At 40.9% G+C, this 16,046-nt stretch overlaps 1 protein-coding gene across 2 annotated transcripts in view; it reads left to right on the plus strand.

Moving 5' to 3' along the window:
- Window positions 1-16,046, plus strand: part of LOC128694807 (uncharacterized) — a 214,619-nt gene that overhangs the window by 152,236 nt on the left and 46,337 nt on the right. For both annotated transcript variants that reach the window (XM_070094325.1, XM_070094324.1), the window contains one exon: window positions 4,592-4,630. The gene's annotated coding sequence lies outside the window, so the exon portion shown is untranslated. The remainder of the gene's footprint in view (window positions 1-4,591; window positions 4,631-16,046) is intronic.

Raw genomic sequence — 16,046 nt, forward strand, 5'->3', positions numbered from 1 at the left:
TGCATAAATTGGAAGAAATCAGAATGGGGGCACGTTACAGGTGTCAGTGTTGGGTCCCTTGTTGCTCACAATTTGCATAAACGATGTTGATGAGGGAATAAATAGCGACATAAGCAAATTTTCTGATGACACCAAAATAGGCCGGCCAATTCATTTGGATGGCCTATTGAGCAATCCACGATGTTTTTATTAGACTGATGCAGTAGTCGGAGAAGTGGCAGATGCAGCTAAATATAGACGAATGCAAACTTCTAAATGTTGTACAGGAAAATAACCATGACACATATAAACTAAATAATGTAGATCTTAATACTACTGATTGCGAAAAGGATTTAGGAGTTCTGATTAGCAGTAATCTGAAACCATGACAAGAGTGCATAAGTGTTCTCAATAAAACTAACAGAATCCTTGGCTTAATATCTTGAAGTATGAATAATTGAAGTTCTCAGGTTGTTCTTCAACTATATATATCCTTGGTTAGGCCGCATTTAAATTATGCTGCGCAGCTCTCGTCACCGCATTGCAGAATGGATACAAATGAGGATGACAAACATGACACCCTGTATTAGAAATCTTCCCTAAGAGGTTAGACTGAGGGCTCTGAATCTGCTCTCTCTAGAAAAGCATAGAATTAGGGAGGATATGATTGAGGTGTATATATGGAAAAAAAGGAATTAATAAGTGGGATGTAAATTGCATGCTAAAAATATCAGGATTCGCAGCAATGGCTCTAATTTGGAAAAATTCAGTTTCAGCAAGGATATAGGAAAGCACTGGTTTGGTAATAGAGTTGTGGATGAGTGGAACAAACTCCCGAGTACTTTCCTAGAACCTAAGGCGTTGTGTAGTTTTAAAAATAGGTTAGATAAATACATGAGTGTGTGTGGGTGGGTGTAAGTTGGACCTGACCAACTTGTGCTACTAGGTCTGATGGTGTGCTCCTTCCTTACCTGCGCTGTTTTTAGAATCTGGTATGTATGATGCTGAGGAGTGTCAAGTGGAGGAATTTCCGATGCTTTTTAGGGAGTGCGAGAATTCTTCCACTCCCTGTACCCACCCATCATACCCACATCCTCATCCTCAATTCCATCCCAAAGTCATCCAAAACCACCCACCCCCCAACCCGTCCCCGTCCCCCCTCCCTACCTCGCCCACTGCTCCGGGCCCTTCCCACGCCATCCATCCACTCCAGCCACAGTCTTACGTAAAAAATAACTCGTTATTATGTTCATATGGTTTGACTCGAATATAGTACATTACTACTTTCAAAATCTTATGGCTTAAATCTGTTAATGATTTCTGGAATCATTGCCCCCGCGCCCTCTCTCAGTGGAAATAAGTCACTTTGATTTTATTTTTTGGGTTATCCAAGATAGTTTACACTTTGTATATTAATTGCATTTATGTGTACCTGTGCCTAAATAAACCTATTTATTCTTGTTAGGGTTAGATAAAAGGACACATGTGCATCTAATGTAATATTTTATTACGGCAACGTTTCGGTTTCCAGGAGCTTTGTAAAATAATAAAATATTATATTAGTTGCAGATATGCCCTTGTACCTAACATATTACCGGTAATTCTGCCAGCATTATTACAGCTCCCTACTCCTATGTTTTTATTACTTCTGCTACTGGGATATATACAACAACAAGGGATGTGTTAGGGCATTCGGTAAAGTAGCAGTGACTCGGGTATGAGTACCCAACACCACGGAGTGTGACTGTGATACTGGTTAATACCAACACTTAGTGCCTCCACTACTTTATGTACTGGATGACTCACAAGTGTCGCATAACATAAACTGGATCTTCGTTACGCAGAAAATGAATTCAGCAGAATTGGAATAAGCTGCAGAACTCTAACTGAATCACAGAAAGTAACAGGAAAGTCTGGCCCAGGGCCGGGCCGTGGCAATAGGAAAATTCTCGAAATAGGTTACAAATAAATAACAGGTAAGGCTTGTGAGTCATTAACAACAATAGCCTAGTTGAGACAGTCAGCGATAAAGTCTGGCCTGAGACTGGACTTTGAGAGTAGAAGAGTTCTTGAAACCGGTTACAGGTATGCCACAGCTGTCATAATTGCAAGAAAATGGATCTGAACCACCGTATATAAAGCCAAGGGGAGAGAGAGAGAGAGAGAGAGAGAGAGAGAGAGAGAGAGAGAGAGAGAGAGAGAGAGAGAGAGAGAGAGAGAGAAAGAAAGAAAGAGAGCACAAAGAACTCAGTCCACACCTATGTTAGCTGCTGAGAAGAATTATCTACAGTACTTCTACCTAGATTAAGGGCCATCGTGAGTCAAGGATGGAAAAAACCGAGAGATTTTGTTAGTGATAGAGTACGTACGTGTGAGAGGGAAAATGAGTGAGTGAATGTAAACTTTCCAAATGGTAAACCGTTTCAATTATAAGAACATTTCTTCTTGCAGTGAGGTAAACACAGCGCAGCTTTCTCCAGCTCGCTGCTCTCTCTCTTCGCGCCCTTAACGTGAATTTATAATTTTCAAAGTTTCTTTCAGATAAATTTATAGATTTGTACTTTGTGATTAAATTAAATTGAAAATATTGTTTTTATTTTGAATAACATGTAAAGTGATTCTTTTTATTTTACTCTGGGGAAATTTATCTCTTGTTGAAGGTTCAACAATTGGAGGTAATTTTTTTTTTTAAATTGGTTTCTTAGTTGGTCGTGGATTGTCTCTACTTGGCTAGGATTCTCTCTCTCTCTCTCTCTCTCTCTCTCTCTCTCTCTCTCTCTCTCTCTCTCTCTCTCTCTCTCTCTCTCTCTCTCTCTCTCTCTCTCTCTCTCTCTCTCTCTCTCCCCAACTTTAATTTTTCTATTTTTTTCTCTTTCCCGAGTCTCTTTCTGCAGAGACGCTCACCCTGATCAATGACTTGTAGCCACGTTCCAAAAAACTCTGTTGTAGCCACGCCTACCAAACTGTTGTAGCTACGTCCTTTAAAATGTTGTTGTACCCACTCCCACTAAACTGTTACTATAGCTGCGTTCACTAAACTGTTGTTGTAGCTACACCTACTGGACTTGTAGCCACTCCCACTAGACTTGTAGCCACGCCCCCTCATGCACATTGGTAAGTCAATGTGCGGGTGAATGACCCTGGCCTCTGTCTGGTTTATTTACAAATATTTACATATTTTTCGTGTTTTACAGGCGTTGAGTGATTTGTGCTATCACTACCACCACCACTGCTACCACCATCACCCATCATTACCACCGCCACCATCACTTACCACTAACCCCATCCCTCCCCATCCCTCTACTGCATTATCTTGCACAACCCAAATATATATATATATATATATATATATATATATATATATATATATATATATATATATATATATATATATATATATTCAACAAACCGGCCGTATCCCACCAAGGCAGGGTGGCCCAAAAAGAAAAACGAAAGTTTCTCTTTTTAAATTTAGTAATTTATACGGGAGAAGGGGTTACTAGCCCCTTGCTCCCGGCATTTTAGTCGCCTCTTACAACACGCATGGCTTACGGAGGAAAAATTCTGTTCCACTTCCCCATGGAGATAAGAGGAAATAAACAACAAGAACTAGAAAGAAAATAGAAGAAAACCCAGAGGGGTATGTATATATACATATATATGCTTGTACATGCATGTGTAGTGTGACCTAAGTGTAAGTAGAAGTAGCAAGACGTACCTGAAATCTTGCATATTTATGAGACAGAAAAAAAAAGACACCAGCAATCCTACCATCGTGTAAAACAATTACAGGCTTCCGTTTTACGCTCACTTGGCAGGACGGTAGTACCTCCCTGGGTGGTTGTTGTCTACCAACCTACTACCTATATATATATATATATTATATATATATATATATATATATATATATATATATATATATATATATATATATATATATATATATATATATATATATGCAATAAGATCACAGTAAACAGGTGATTTCAGAATATGCAAAACAACCACTCTGAAAGAACAGAGAAATTCCAAGCGCTTTTGTGACTACTCACATTATCAAGGAACTATGATAGTTCCGTGATAATGTGAGTAGTCACGAAAGCGCTTGGAATTTCTCTGTTCTTTCAGAGTGGTTGTTTTGCATATATATATATATATATATATATATATATATATATATATATATATATATATATATATATATATATATATATATATATATATATATATATGTGTGTGTGTGTGTACTCGCCTATTTGTGGTTGTAGGGGTCGATTCACATCTCTTCGCTGGTTTCTGCTAGATCCGCTCCCTCCCTGCTCCAAGAGCTTTATCATACCTCTTCTTAAAACTGTGTATGGATCCTGCCTCCACTACATCACTCCAGAGTGTGTGTGTGTGTGTTTTCTATGGTCGAGACTCAGCTCCTGGCATCACTGATTTCTGGCCTTTCGGGCTTCATTATATCTACTCTTGAAGCTGTGTATTTATTTTGCCTGCATACGTTTGAATGTAATATGGCCAAACTGCGCTGTGTAAAACACTTCACATATTTTTATTGATATATCAGGCACATTTAATTAACCATATTTTCTCTTATTTTCTTCCTCAGGCACTGAATGGCAGCTGTGTGTAGAGGCAGTCAGTCCAGGTAAGTCGCACCTTCACGGTTTTAGGGGTCTGTTTTGCGGCCAGGTCCTCGACCAGCTTGCTGGTTTGATCAGTCAGGCTATTTGCGCTACCGACAGTCTATTGTAAACACCACAACCTGGCTGATCAGAACTATGTAGAATAACCCCCCCCCCCTCTCTCTCTCTCTCTCGTAAAGACAGTTAAAATAGTATTTTCGTAATTTGAAGATTGAGACATGCAACATATGGGAATCTTTATTAAGGAAAAGTTTCGCCATACAGTGGCTTCATCAGTCCAATACAAAGCAGAGAGGGGTAAGGAGAGGAGAAGTTGACGTAATCAGTCCCTCAGCCTGGAATAGATGTGTTCCGTGATTTACCTCTGTATTTTTCTTTGCTTTTATTTAGGCTTGACGTTGGTTACTTGGTGACCACATATTTTATTATTCTACTGAGAATTATCTTCGTTCTAATAATATTTCTTAATCTCAGTAGTACCAGTACCAGTAACCAGTTACCAGTCTCGGTAGTGACTCATTACTAACCGTCTGTGTAAATCACTTGTTATTCACTGTTACCGCTGACCCTAGCATGATTTTTAAATGCCGCTCGCCAGCCGCACAGTGGCTTCATCAGTCCATACAAAGAAGAAGGGTGAAAATCAAGAGTTTGAGGTAATGACGCTGAGGGACTGATTACCTCAAGCTCCTTTTGATCTTCATCATTCATCTTTGTATAGGATTGATGAAGCCACTGTGTGGCGAAACGTTTCGTCAGTAAAGATGCCCAAGTGTTGCACGTGTCTAATTTATCAATATTTCTTAACATGCTACGTGTGGCGAAACGTTCTTTCATTGTCTTAAACTTTGTAAATAAACTGTGCCAAAAATATATCTGACCAAGACAGGACTCGCAGCAATGCGTTCAAGTTGGAAAAATTTGGATTTAGAAAATATATATTAAAGCAGTGGTTTAGAGGATAAATACTTGAGAAGGAGCACTGCCTAGCATGGCCCAGTAGGCCTGCTACAGTGCCCTGGTGCACGGTGCCCCGTGGCCTGGTGGCAAAAGCTCGCTTCACATGGTGAAGGTTCGGGTTCGATTCCCGGCGAAGGGGTGGAAACATTGGACCTGTTTCCTTATACCGGTTGTCTATGTTCACCCGTCAGTAAAATTGGTACCTGGGTATTAGTCGACTGGTGTGGGTCGCATCCTGGGACAAAACTGACCTAGTTTGCCCGAATTGCTCTGCATAACAAGCGACTTTCTATACAGTAGTATATTACTGATGTCAGCTAGGCCTGTATACCTTGTACATGTACTAGTAGTAAATAAAGATATTATTAATGTTAAGACACATGTGCAACATCTGGATATCTTTATTGTAGACGTTTCGCCAGATTCTCCACCACCACGATGCTGTGAACACCAACTCCAAGGCTGAGGGACTGATTACCTCATCCTTTGTATATAGTTCTACTGTCTTCTAGTTATGTCCTAGAATCTGTATTGATAAAGCCACTGGATGGCGAAACGTCTACAATAAAGATATCCAGATGTTGCACATGTGTCTTAACATTGATATTGTCGGTATTTTATACCTTTCTCAGTCAGGGGTTGGGAGGAGCGGTGAGGAAGGCTGTACCGAGCCTACCCTCCTGCCTCGACAACCTGTTTGGATGAGCTGTCAGGAAATGCCGACCAATACTTCTAGTGCGATAACACTAGTTCTCACTGCAGAGAATTTCCTTTGTGCTTGTGGTGGTCGTATTGTGTTCTGAGAGTGTAGGAAGACGAGGAGGAAGAGTCAATCAGATGGAGAGAGGGGAAATGAATGAAGGGAAAGGAGAGAAAGATGAGTGGAGAGAGTGACAGTATACATCTTATGTGTACACGTGGCTGACTTCATTTATGTTAGGTAAATGGCCGAAGAAATAGATACATGGACCATCTGGGTATCTACAAATAAAGATGCCCAGATGTTGCACATGTGTCTAATTCTTCATCTTGTCGGTATTATATACCATTCATGTAGAACTAGGTAAATGGACACAAGAACAACTAATGAGACGTGGAAAAAGGCACTAATGTACAGTATAGGACATTTATTAAAGGAAACGTTTCGCCACGAGTGGCTTCTTCAGTCCTAATACAGGGATAATTAAGAAACGAGTATATATAGTGACAGGAGTCAAGTGAAAAGGCGCGAGGGTAGTAATAGCAGTTGTAGTAGTAGTAGTAGTACAGTTATGGTGAGATGGGTTAGGTTTGAGAAGGGTCTATTAACATCATGTTACACCGGTCTCCAGAATGGGTAATATTTGGATATAATTATACTATATCCAAATTACGTAACGTTTAGACACATGTGCAACATCTGGGTATTGTAGACGTATTGCCAACCAGAGTAGACGTTTCACCAACTACTGTCTTCTAATCATGTCCTAGAATTTGTATTGATAAAGCCACTGGATGGCGGAACATCTACAGTAAAGATACCCAGATGTTGCACATGTGTCTTAATTTTTCAACTTGTCGGTATTGTATACCGTTTATAAACAAATTGCGTAACGTTTCCTTTAATAATACCTTAACTGCTTATAATGTTTTCCACGCATTGGCATCACATGCCATTTCTAATTTATGAAAATTTATTGATAAAGCCACTGGATGGCGAAACGTCTACAATAAAGATATCCAGATGTTGCACATGTGTCTTAACTTTCATATTGAGACATTCCTGCTACTTTTCATCGGCCAGAAATTGAAATTAAGACACATGTGCAACATCTGGGTAAACGTTTCGCCAACCAGTGGCTTTATCAATGCAAATTCCAGGACATAATTTGAAGACAGTAGAACTATATACAGAAGATGAGGTAATCAGTCCCTCAGCCTTGGAGTTGGTACAAAGAGCACCGTAGTCGTGAAGATTCTGAAGCAGAGGCTTTTATGCTAATCGTCAGGTGGAAAGGGGACGGGTAGCAGACGAGGGCATAGTCACTGGTAGGCGGGATTCCCCAGTGGAAGTAAGTCATACCCAATGGGCTGGGTAAGTTGTAGTAGATTATCTCATCTTTTGTATATAGTTCTGCTGTCTTCAAATTATGTCCTAGAATTTGTATTGATAAAGCCACTGGATGGCGAAACGTCAACAATAAAGATACCCAGATATTGCACATGTGTCTAAACCTTCAATCGGTAATTTTACCTATGAGAATCAGTAATGTTGTAGATGAATGGTTCAGAGAACCGACAAGTTGATAAATTAGACACTTGGGTATCTTTAATGAGGAAACGTTTCGCCACACAGTGGCTTCATCAGTCCATACAAAGGAAAATGGTAAAGAACAGGTGGAGTTTGAGGTAGTCAGCTCCTCAGCCTTGGAAATATAAACACATATGCAGTACAATGTGATCCTTTATTGACTACGTTTCGCCCACACAGTGGGCTTTTCAAGTCACAAACAGAACTACCTGGGGTGGAAGGAACGCGAGTATTTATAGTCAGGTTCAGAATGCTGAGGTCAGGTGGAGAATGCTGCATCTGATGATGTACCGAGTGGGGTTATAGAGTCTAAAATCTTGGGTAGCTTGGAAAGGAGATTGGATAAGTTTGTGAGCAGACCTTCTACAGTGTTCTTATGTGGGATAGCGATGAAGAAGTTTCTTGGCAAGTGGTTCAGCTATGTTATAGAAGCCACTATTCTAGTTGAAGTTGTCGGATATAGAAATAAGTGATGATTCCAGGATTCTTCGGTATTGAGTGTTGTCTTCTGTGGCGATAAGTCTTGAGTTTCTGTAGTTTATCAAGTGGTTGTGTGAATTACGGTGTTGTACGCAGGCATTCCTTGTGTCGTCAGACCTGCTTGCATATTGGTGTTCTGAAATACGTGTTTGGAGGTCCCTTGATGTTTCGCCCACGTATAACTTGTTGCAGTCATTACAAGGGATTATGTATACCCCTGCAGAGGGTGGAAGCTTGTCCTGTCTATCACTGGTAATGTCCTTGATGGTCGTGGTTGTGGAGGTAGATACTTGAAATGAGGTATTGGAAAAGATGTTGGAAACGTGTTTGGCAATGGAGTTGGTGGGGAGGACTATGTATCTCTTCTCGGCAGTGTCTTCTCTGGGTGTGTTGAAGATGTTTAATGCCCGTCGTCTGCAGTCTCTGATGAAGTGACGAGGATAGTGGAGTTTAGAAAATACTTGTTCAGTCATCGTGCATTCTTCTTCAAGAAACTCATTGCCTTGAGTCGATGTTGTCAGTCCATCAATCTTGAAAAGAATACAGCATATGTGCGGAGAAGTAGCTTATATACCGTAGGCAGGAGAGGTGCAGCAGTCGTAGGTGGTGTCACATTTGTCCAGTGTGGAAGTAGGTCGTGCCCAAGGGTTAGGCAAGTGAAGAATTCCCTGTATTAAGATCCCAAGATGTTATTGTGTCAGACAGGGATGTAGATGAACGACCTACTTCCACACTGGACAAATGTAACACCACCTACGACTGCTGCACCTCTCCTGCCTACGGCATATAAGCTACTTCTTCGCACATATGCTGTATTCTTTTCAAGATTGATGGACTGACAACATCGACTCAAGGCTGAGGGACTGATTACCTCAAATTCCTCCTGTTCTTCACCATTCTCCTTTCTATGGGCTGATGAAGCCACTGTGTGGCGAAACGTTTCCTCATTAAAGGTACCCAAGTGTTGCACATGTGTCTAATTTATCATCAGTAATGTTGCATAAGTGTCTCATTTATCAGCTTGTCGGTTTTGTAGACCAGTTGCTCACACCTATCAGTATATGATTTTGTTATGTTTTGTTTCACTCATAACCCGAACTGGAGAGACTGGCTCCAAATCTGCACACTGAATAAACTCCATACAATAGGTGACTCCCGCCACTATATATCCATACAATAGACTGTGAAATACCCCTAGGTGGAACGTGTATGGTGATACCGGCGAGTTGTAGGTAAAAAGACACTTGCACTGTGTCGCCACGAGTGGACTCTTCACTCCTAATACAAATTAAAATAAGCTGTGTATATAGTACAAGAGGTCAGGTCAGCATAAGTTTGCTACTATTACTAATGTCACCACTCTTTTTTCCCTTATCTCTTCTGTGTTTTCACTCTTGAGTTGTAACTTGACAATGGTCCAAGAGGGAACGAAACGTCGTCAAAGTTTCTTCTTTTAAATGTGGGTTATTTGTGAATTGTTCCAGCCACTGTATTTGACTTTTATTCTTCACTAATAAAGGTTAATAGTGAGATAACGTTAGAGGTAGAGTGGAAGCATCTACCTGAGTAGGCTAGTAGGCCTGCCGTAGTGGTCTCTGTTAACCTTGCATCACCTAATAGCTCTGCCACTGAAAGTTAAGACACTTGTGCAACATCTGGTTATCTTTATTGTAAACGTTTCGCCATCCAGTGGCTTTATCAATACAACACCGTGGTTGTAGAGAATCTCTACAACCACGGTGTTGTAAACACCACCTCCAAGGCTGAGGGACTGATTACCTCATCTTTTGTATATAGTTCTTCTGTTTTCTAATTATGTCCAAGAATTTGTATTGATAAAGCCACTGGATGGCGAAACGTTTACAATAAAGATAACCAGATGTTGCACAAGTGTCTTAACTTTCATCTTGTCGGTATTGTATACCTGTCTTGCACAGCTCTGCCACTCTTGGGTAGCAACCGTTCTGGTGTTTGCTGTGATAGTCTCAGGCTGAACTTCAGGAGTATAACTTTGGAAACCGGTCACAGGTATGACCACCAGGATGAGAAACAGGACAGTAAAAGTGGAAACGAGGACTAAAATACATTTGCAACACCTGGATGAATAAGACTCATGTGCACCACCTGGATGAATAAGACACATGTGCACCACCTGGATGAATAAGACACATGTGCACCACCTGGATGAATAAGACACATTAGCAACACCTGGATGAAGGTGTTCACGACCGGTGAACTCTCATCTAGGCTGAGGAACTGATTACCTCGTCTTGTCTCCAGTTTCAGCACCATCAAATAACCTCTGACTAGGTTGGGTCAGTGGCATAAGCTGGTAGGTGACTTGGACCTGCCTCCCATGGGCCAGTAGCCCTGCTGCAGTGTTCTTATTGAATTGATAAAAGCCAATGGCTGGCGAATCGTCGTCATACCCAGATGTTGCACGTGTATTATTCATCTTGTCGGTATTGTAAACTGATATCTTACGTGCACACACACAACAGGAACACGTTTATTTAAACAGAAAGCTCCTCAGAGACATATACACACTCACACATCAGGCACACGTACATTCATACAGCCAGAAAATGTATCGCACATCGTAAAAAAAATATATATATATATGAACATCAAAATGGTATACAATACCGACAGGTTGTTAGGTAAGACACATATGCAACAGTTAGACAACTTTATTCCGAAACGTTTCGCCTACACAGTTGCCTCTCACTACTACTACTACTACTACTACTACTACTACTACTACTACTACTACTACTACTACTACTACTACTACTACTACTACTACCCTGCACCTCTCCTTCAGACAGTATTTAAGTCTCTCCACTGTCGCTTGATCTTCAGATAGTTCCTGACTATGGAACTGAACTTCTCCAGGCCGAGGGACTGACAACCTCAAATTCTACGACTTTAAGGGTGATGGACTGATTACATCGTCTTCACATCTCTACTGTTCCTGCCTACTTTCTGTATTCGACTGAAGAAGCCTACTGTGTAGGCGAAACGTTTCGGAATAAAGTTGTCTAACTGTTGCATATGTGTCTTACCTAACAACCTGTCGGTATTGTATACCATTTTGATGTTCATCTTGTCAGACACTGCAACACGTGGCATCTTGGTACAGAAAACACCTTGGACAAGCTTTTCAAGTGAGAAGGGTTGGATCTGAGAGGGACATGACCTCTCAGTTGCCTCTCACTACTACTACTACTACTACTACTACTACTACTACTACTACTACTACTACTACTACTACTACTACTACTACTACTACCCTGCACCTCTCCTTCAGACAGTATTTAAGTCTCTCCACTGTCGCTTGATCTTCAGATAGTTCCTGACTATGGAACTGAACTTCTCCAGGCCGAGGGACTGACAACCTCAAATTCTACGACTTTAAGGGTGATGGACTGATTACATCGTCTTCACATCTCTACTGTTCCTGCCTACTTTCTGTATTCGACTGAAGAAGCCTACTGTGTAGGCGAAACGTTTCGGAATAAAGTTGTCTAACTGTTGCATATGTGTCTTACCTAACATATATATATATATTTTCTACCTTTCACTCTTGTCTCGACATGTGGGTGGTAACTCTGTCTACCTTCGGGGAAATTGTTGAGTTTTGCACATACGTGATGTATTTATGAACTTGTGTTTACACGCACAGAAAGTGCATGCACACGCACGCCAACACTCAGGAAACGCGTGCACACCAACACAGTGGGCTGGTTAAGAATAAGACCTCTGGGCAGATGATGTTATGACAAATGTCGAGAAGTTGTCATTGGTTCTCACTCAGAGGAGAGCTATGGTGACAGGCCCTGGGTTGTGCACTTGTGACAACATATGTTCATCAGTCTTGCTTCTTAAAACCGATAACGACAGTGGTACTGAAGACTGGACACCACGAGACAGCTCTGCTCTTGCGACTACATGGTGATGAAACACGTAATCTCTCTCTCTCTCTCTCTCTCTCTCTCTCTCTCTCTCTCTCTCTCTCTCTCTCTCTCTCTCTCTCTCTCTCTCTCTCTCTCTCTCTCTCTCTCTCACCACGTGGGAAGGGAACTTACAGAAAATGACAAAAGAAGTATGTGAAGAATTACAGCGAAACTTTCAAAGCATTTACATGACTTAAGATGGTCCACTACTTGACCAGAGAAGAAAAAGACCACCGGAGCAGTCTTGGAAACCAGAAATTATTGCAACAAACATATTGTCCCCCACGATTTATAAACCTCATCACGAGCCTTTGAATCTTCTCCAGTTTATTTGTTTGATCAAGTATGGACACCAGACTGGCACTCCCCTCACACGTGAATTGCGTATGATGTCTTGGTATCTATTTGTGATTACTTATTTGCACAGTAGTTAAAGGGGCAGATCTCTGCTCGTAGTGTTCCAGTAATTTGTCCCACTATTTAAAAGTAATTTTACTGTTCTTTGGTACAGATTTTTTGTTAGGATACAGTTGCTGCTTAGTGTTCTTCCTGTTGTTGATGGTGCTAATAGATATTGTTATATGTATTTTCTTATGTTCTTATAAAATCTTACATCTGAATAACTAAAGTGTAATGTACACTTGTCAGTGCTTAATAATAACCCACATGAAGACAAACTCAGGATACCTTTGATGAGTTCCGAGAGTTTTTCTCCTGGAGCCCCGCCATGGGCCAAGCTCCTCTGGTACTTGCCTGATCAACCAGGTTGTTGCTGTTAGTGGCCTGCAGCGCCACGTATCCATCACAGCCTCGTTGATCTGGCATCTGGTGAAGATACTTGTCGAGTTTCCTCTTGAAGATTTCTACACTTGTCCCAGCAGTGTTTCTGATATTCAACATCTTACCCAGATTATTAAACATCTGGTAAGATGTTGAATAATCTGGGGCCATGAATGTTGATGCCGTGTTCTCTTATTGTGCTCACTACACTCCTGCTTTTCATTGGGTTTATCTTGCACTTCCTACCATATCTCTTGCTTCAGTATATTGTTAAGGCAGTGTGCAGATCTGGGACAAGGCCCTCAAGCACCTTCCAAATAGTATATGTTTTCATGTATCTCTCTCCTTCGCTCCGGCCTTAAACGATCTCTGTATTTGTTCCAGCTCTGATATTTCTCCTACCCTGAATGGAGCCGTCATCACTGAGCAATATTCCAAATGAGGAAGCACGAGCTATTTAAAACTGTTACCATTGGCACTATTTTCTTCGTTTTGAAAGTTCTCGTGACCTTTGCCTTATGTTCTTTATATGTGATAAATGGTTTAAAAAACCGACAAGTTGAAGATTGAGACACTTATGCAACATATAGAAATCTTTACCGAGGAAACGTTTCGCCACACAGTGGCTTCATCAGTCCAGTTGTACTAGCAATAAAGATTTCCATATGTTGCATAAGTGTCTCAATCTTATGTTCATTGAAAGAAATGTCACTGACATTATTATTCTCAAGTGTTTCACGTGTTCTTTTCATTCTATTTGACGATCCTTTTGAGTTTTGTACACAACGTTCCTTTTGAGTTCTTCAATCTTTCCATACCTAAGCACCCGGAACTTATCACTATTGAATGTCATGTTCTGTCTACTGTTTTCTAATTATGTCCTAGAATCTGTATTGATAAAGTCACTGGATGGCGAAACGTCTACAATAAAGATAACCAGATGTTGCACATGTGTCTTATCTTCCATGTTTTCCACTGCCCACTGGAAAATCCTGCTTATATCTTGCTGTAAATTTTCAGTGTCTTCTACAGAAGTGACTTTCATGCTTATTTTGGTGTCATTCGCAAATGATGATGCAAAAACTGTGACGGGTGTTTTTATCTATGCCTGCTACGAGGATAAGAAACAGCAGAGGTGCCAGGACAGTGCCCTGGGGAAGTGAGTTTTTTACCTCACTGGTGGAAATAAATGGTATAAAATACCGACACAATGGAAATATAAACACATATGCAGTATAATGTGATCCTTTATTGACAACGTTTCACCCACACAGTGGGCTGAAACGTTGTCAATAAAGGATCACATTATACTGCATATGTGTTTATATTTCCATTACCTCACTGGTGCTGTATGTTTCGACTCCCCTTCTGCTGAAGAATATCCCTGAAGGGGATCGAAATATACAGATTAATTTATCTCCCGAGTATCTTTCTCCATGTGGGTTATTATTGAGCATCTTAACTCTGTTTATCGCGTCTATTTGCTACTATCTGACAATACCATTGTTTTCAATCTTTCTTAAATAAGCCATATTTCCTAGCTTTGGGAGCCATTTCCTAGCATTTCTGTATTTATGACACTACACTATCGTTATGATTTTTTAAAACAGTTCGCCCTTTAACCTTAGAGAGGAATACTTTTAGAAATAGTCTTCATCAGTTATACTCGGGTATGCTGTGCCTGGTGAGGATAAATATTAAAATATAACGGTTCTCATCAGAAATTATTGTTGATATAGAGAAACATATAAAGTAACAATCATTGAAATGAATGTGAGGCTTAACAAAATTGTGTGGCACTAGTCACACCCGTGAACACCTCGCTAGGGTTACTTAAAGGTTTGTCAGTATACTAGGAGAGTTTCCCCGCTCTTTTTTTGTTATGGTGATCTGCCTATATTCAGTTGTTTCCCACAGTTTTTCTTCCTGTGATGTGTTATATTCATGGGAAGGCGATAAACTTGTATAGGAGGCAGTAAGGTTTGATCTAAGGAAGGAAAGGTTAGCTCCATTTCCTAGGATCAAGTCAAGGGATTTATGTAAGTTGAATTTTCTTGTGCATTTGTTACTACGCTTGATCAAGGTGTACTTAACGAATTAAGCGCTTCTACACTTGTTGATGGTCTGAATATCAAGGTGTCTGTGGATCAGTCTCGGACCAGGCAGCCTGGTTGATGGGCTTGACCAGTCAGGCTATTTGCGCAAGCTAGCACGCTGAACTGCATTCTCTTAGCAGTGAATATGTTTTCCTTTTTTTTTTGGTTGAGGGGGGGGGGTACCTTACATCGGTGGGAGACAACCTGTGTGCTAAAAATGCTCCTTTTAAAAACAGGGGTCTTTGCAGGAGTCGACTCGTAGCTCCTGGACCTGTCTCGATAACGTACGTGTGAGAATGCGTGACCCAGTAGCCTGGAGACGGCTGGGGTTCCCCTGGATGACATGGCGCTACACCTGTTTACTGACTCACGTTTCTTCCTTAATGTGAGCTACATTTTTCCCCGAAGCAAGGATCACGCAATGTTGTACATTCTCTACGGGTCATCCTCTACCACCCACTCACCACACCAGTCTTATGGCTCCACCCTGCAGTACTGAAGGAATTCCTTTTTTATACCTTAGATCCGTGATAAGCGGACCCATGATCGAACCTCCAGCATTCCTTGCGCTGAATAACCCACAGTGGCTTACCGCCTCATAATAATAATAATAATAATAATAATAATAATAGATTATTGTATATGTCTGTCAATGACTCTGGTGTTCATCGCTTGTCCGGCGCGGTCTCCGGACAGGCCTTACAAATTGTAAGACAGAAATATTACACTTATGCAGCATATGGGAATCTTTATTCAGGAAACGTTTCGCCACACAGTGGCTTCATCAGTCCAATACAAAGAGGAAGGCGTAAGGAGAGGAGGAGTATGAGGTAATCAGTCCCTCAGCCTGAAGTCG

Source organism: Cherax quadricarinatus, chromosome 45 (assembly GCF_038502225.1).
Source record: "Cherax quadricarinatus isolate ZL_2023a chromosome 45, ASM3850222v1, whole genome shotgun sequence".
NCBI lineage: Eukaryota > Metazoa > Arthropoda > Malacostraca > Decapoda > Parastacidae > Cherax > Cherax quadricarinatus.